We start from the raw sequence: 5,072 nt of genomic DNA on the forward strand, positions 1-5,072 counted from the left end.
AATAAAATGAAAAATGGTTATAAATAATATTTTTTATATATATAAAATAATTTTTTGGGGGTACTGTAGCACCCCCAACTCCGCCACTGCTCCAAAATAGCGACCCATGATTGGGCTAAAACCATCTTTTCGTCCGGTTGCCATTGTTGAGACGCCATCTTCTCTTTTCGAACCGCTGTTTTTGCTTTTCCGCGTTTTTGGGATTAGATGATTCAGGTTGGGTTTTCCGAACAATTTCGGGATCAAGCTTGGCTATCGATTCGAGATCGGGTTGAGTTTCCCTGACAAATTCGACTTCCGGTAAATGAACATATTCGGGGAGCGGAGGAAATTTTTGAAATGTGGTTGTGCTGAGAGTTTGCATCGTGTAAAATTATTGTGGTATTTCTTGGTAGAAAAATTGTTGGGGTCAAGGTGACACTTCAATCGGATGAATATTTGCACGCGATTTACTACGAGCAGTAAATTGTGGGTTGTTTGGATTCATTTTTGGAATGCAAAGGTTTCAAAAATTGTATAAATCGAAGGTGGCTTGTGTGTGAAAAAAATGTAGTAATAGATAGTTTGTATTTATAGTGTGGTTTTTTGAAGAAAAAAAAAACAACACTATCTTCATATAATTCCCACTATCCTCATATCTAAAATAAAATAAAATAAACTTAATAAAGTACCCATAAAATCAAAATCTAAACAAAATTCCAATATTCAACAGCAATCACCTTTTGTGGGAGTCAAATACCTAATTGTTGACATACAACTGTTTCTTTGTGTCGTTACCTTCTTATGCTGAGCTGGCACCTCATCTTCGATGCCACCTGGACATCAGTGCCAGCTTAGACCATCTTTCGGACATACAAACTGCCAGCTAGACCTGAATCCAGGTTAAATAAAATTAACTTCTGTGGACGCCCCAATGAATCCTGATAAAAACGGTTTCACAACACTAAGTTATTATATATTCAATTAAAAATTATATATAAAAAAAAAATGATATTTATGTTTTAAAACATACTTACTTTAATTTCATCACCCTTAAGACCCTTGTACACCTCATCAGCCTCCTGTTTATTCTTGAAAACAACCGAATATCTCTTTCCTTTACCTTTCTTATTTTCCTGCAACCAAATTGTCACATTTAGCCCTATATTTTAAATAATAATTATTTATTTTAATTTAACAAATCTTTACTTCAATTGTGAAATCTCCAGGAATAATTTCAAGTAATTTTTCTTCAGTAATGGAAATTGGTATCCGGTGACAAAGTAACTTCATTGCATCTGTTTCAACCACGTGAATGTATTGCAAATAGATGAATCAATCAAATCAAAGGGTATTTTCGGAAATAAATAAATATAGGAAGCAAGTTTCATTTTTATCAACCCCACTTCTATTTTGGCAAGTACAAGTTTCATTGCTGCACGTACTTCATATCCCAAAAGTGACTGCAAAATATGGAAAGAAAACTTAAAATAAATGGAAGGGCATTTTCGTTTTTTGCTCAAACAAGCCCCTGTTCCACCTTTTTTGGGTGGGAAAAAAGATTAAAATTTTGTATCAGGAACATAGTACAATATGTCATGTGTTGTGAAAAGAATAAGGGTATTTATGTCTTTTTCAAGACTTGCCTTACACAAATCATTCAAAGATGGTCTTTTGAAATTGGAGCCACTCCAGTATTTGAAGACAAGAGAGGTGTCGATTACTCTTGTGTGATCTATCTTCAATGCTGCATAAAAAAGTTACACAAGGGTAAATTCGTAAAAAGCCTGAATTTCTTAATTAAATAAAAAAGAAACACTCATATATATTATTATTATTATTACCTTGTAGATCATTATTTAAACTATGCCCAATCAAAATTGTTCCTCTTGATAGCAACTTCTTCATGGAATCCTATTGAAAAACACATCAGATTCAGGGACAAAACAGTAAATTACCATATAGTCTCCGATTTTACAAATTTACATTTTTACCCTCTCACCTGTACATCTTGTATAGAACAAGTAACTTCAAATCTTTGGCAGAAACTCCAGTTATATTAGTTTTATAATCAGCAACTGCTTTTTCAGGCTTAACAAGTTCATCAAGTTTGACCTACAAAAGTCAACAAAAATTATAGTTGACTTTTTTTCATCTTATTAGACATAAGCATTTCATATAAAGACAATGGAGAAAAATCATAACAAACCTGTTCAAGGGACAATTTATCTGTTTTATTCAGGATATGCTCAATGCTGGCATGCTTTTCCACCACTTTATCAAAAAACTGGGGGAAAAAATCCTTTGTTATCATCAGAATCTCCATTGCATTTGGTTACATATAGAATGAAAATATGAAATTAAAAAGTGAAACCACTAACCTTCAAATCATCAGCATCGCTGAATGTATACAAGAAAGCAATCAATGCTTCAGGAGACCTTCTTGCAGGATCACTCAAGCTGACACCAACTTTTTTGTCATAAACAGTCAAAAAGTCCTTCCAGACTCCATTACTGCCTTTCATTCCACGCTTTTGTGCCAATTTCACAATGTCGATCAGAACCTAACAGTTTAGATATAAGGAAGCGTCATGAACATCTGATTCTTACTTTAACTTTCTCTAGTAGATCAATTTTGAATTTACATTATGAAAAGGAATAGTATGCTCGCTCCATTTTCGTATTAAGAGGTGAATAAACTGCGAGTTAGGACCATATGATAAGCAAATATTGTTACAAATTACATATTAATACATAGATTTACCTCCTTCGGAGCCTTTTCGATCTTATCCATGGAAGGCGTTTTCCTCAGGTATGTTTCTAGGGTATATAAAGTTGGAAATTTGGGGGAAAGGTAGGGTTTATAAGCGTTCTAGTTGAATGCCCTGGGGTTTATGGTGACGCTAACGTTCATATCATATTTGTAGGTAACGATTGCGGCCTTTCGCGGAATATATATGAAATAAATTAAAAAAAAACAAACGAAAACTATAATATCCTAAGTTCCTAACGGATATATATACTAGTGAAGTTAGGAGGGCCATGCACGTGAAGGGTAATTTGGGAATTTCGAAAGTTACATTTTAATAATTTGGGGATAGATGCGTGTAAAATAGAGATATATGGAATTTTGTTTATGGATTGTTTTTCTTGTTTATGCAGTGTAGTTTGAAAATGTAACCTATGCTTTCAAGACTTGTTAGATTGAAAGCTATGGTGATTATATGTCATGAGACTTGATTTGATGTGGCGTTTTAGTGTGGTTGAGGGACAATTTTGGTAATTTGGAGTGTGTTTATAGATTTATATTTGAACACTAAATTCTTGAAATAGTATGAGGTAAAATGCTTTCAATGTACTATTATAATAAGACAATATAGGTAGACTGCGAGGGTATAATGGTTATGTGGGTATAATGGTTATGTGGGTATATAGATACTTTAAATTTGATGTTAATGACAATCTTGCAAAGGTGCATTGGCTGAGGGTGAGATATTAGATGAAACTTGAATTTGTTGTCAGTTACCATCAGAATTATTTGATCAAACGAATAATCAAATACAGAAAATAAACTGTAAATACAAATAATAAATATCTAAATTTCTATATACCAACTTGGTATTTGCTATAAACAACCACTGTCAAGGGGATGCTATAAACAACCACTGTCAAGGGGAGGATGTTTGGCCAAAGTCAAATGAAAAACATCAAAACCAGCAAAACCTAATAGTTCTAAGTATTCATGATGTTTAAAATTACAACAAATTCATCAAGAACAAGTCCATTTCCACAGTTGCCTTTAATGGCTGAAAGTTTCTCCCATATGCATCTTCTTCCTCGATTTGCGTTTTTTTGAAGCTCTAAATGAAATGGGTTTGTATGTTCTATGAGCAGTAAAGTTTAAGGTAAAAAAAAGTAATCAAAATGTAAACTTTTTACAGGTATCAAAATTACACGTGACACACTTCAGTCAAATGAAGATAACCAACAGTTAGATAAGCAAACACAAATAATATTCATAAATACTTTGATCACTTGTGGAGAAAACTCACTCTCCTAAACATTCCCTTTCTTGCAAAGTATATGTATAGGTTTATTAAAATTGAGATCATAAGGAAATAGAATTGTCATGAGCATTATATCGAACAATTGGTATGTGCTCGATATAATATATGCATTTATGATTCATGTAGTACTACTTACTATATATATGTTATGCTCAGGGTTTGATATCCTCATAAAGGATATATTTTTCCAGTCATATAAAACTCTTGGATCAACTAATGGTGTCATGTATTTCTGCTGAGCCTTTGTTCCTGGTTTCGAGTTAGAAAATATTTAGAAAAAAAAAAAATTAATGTACTAATGATGATCCAAATATCCTTTTGAAATCAAGGAAGCATGAGGTTGCTATTAAATTGTCGTACCATCTGTTGATGAAGGGGATTTTAACATGTTTTTGTACTATCAGTGACAAAATATGTGCCACAAAAAACTTTTCTTTTATTGTGGCAAATACAAAAGTGTCACCAAAAGCCTAAAAACTGCAGCGATAAAAGCAAAAAGTGTCACTAAAGGGTTTTAGTGGAAACATTTCTAGTGACATTTATTATTTGTGATGTTGATTCCATTAGAAGCTTTTAATGGCACTTTTTGTATACCACTAAATGACATTTTTTGTAGTGATAACATGTTAAAAGTTTAAAAAATCACTTAATAAGTAGAAGTAAATATATTATTTTAATATCAAAATTTAGCTTATATATGATTACACTTTAGGTTTAGGTTTGATATTTATTTAACCTTATTAACACACTTATAACTATTATGAGAAATAAATTGAAAAGTTATAGGGGTTTCAAATGAATGTGGTGAAAGGAAAAATACTTTAGTTATAATATACTATGATATATATATATATATATATATATATATATATATATATATATATATATATATATATATATATAATCTTATTTTTGTTGTGTTGCCGTGTTTGTCGTTTTTATAGTTGGGACGTTTTCATGTTTGAGGAAAAACACGGTATCGTGTCATGTTCAGACCAAGGAAAATTTTTTGTGTTTTGTTATCTG

At 31.9% G+C, this 5,072-nt stretch overlaps 1 pseudogene across 1 annotated transcript; it reads right to left on the minus strand.

The window, feature by feature from the left end:
• Positions 1–644: 644 nt before the first annotated feature.
• On the minus strand, positions 645–2,152 carry LOC145035803 (small RNA degrading nuclease 1-like; annotated as a pseudogene). Its single transcript, XR_013678379.1, has 8 exons — positions 2,138–2,152; positions 1,982–2,094; positions 1,824–1,893; positions 1,626–1,726; positions 1,377–1,442; positions 1,185–1,320; positions 1,017–1,117; positions 645–920 (listed from the first exon to the last, which is right to left on the minus strand). The product of XR_013678379.1 is annotated as a small RNA degrading nuclease 1-like (transcript).
• Positions 2,153–5,072: the final 2,920 nt, after the last annotated feature.

Source organism: Lactuca saligna, chromosome 3, assembly GCF_052625555.1.
Source record: "Lactuca saligna cultivar CGN05327 chromosome 3, ASM5262555v1, whole genome shotgun sequence".
NCBI lineage: Eukaryota > Viridiplantae > Streptophyta > Magnoliopsida > Asterales > Asteraceae > Lactuca > Lactuca saligna.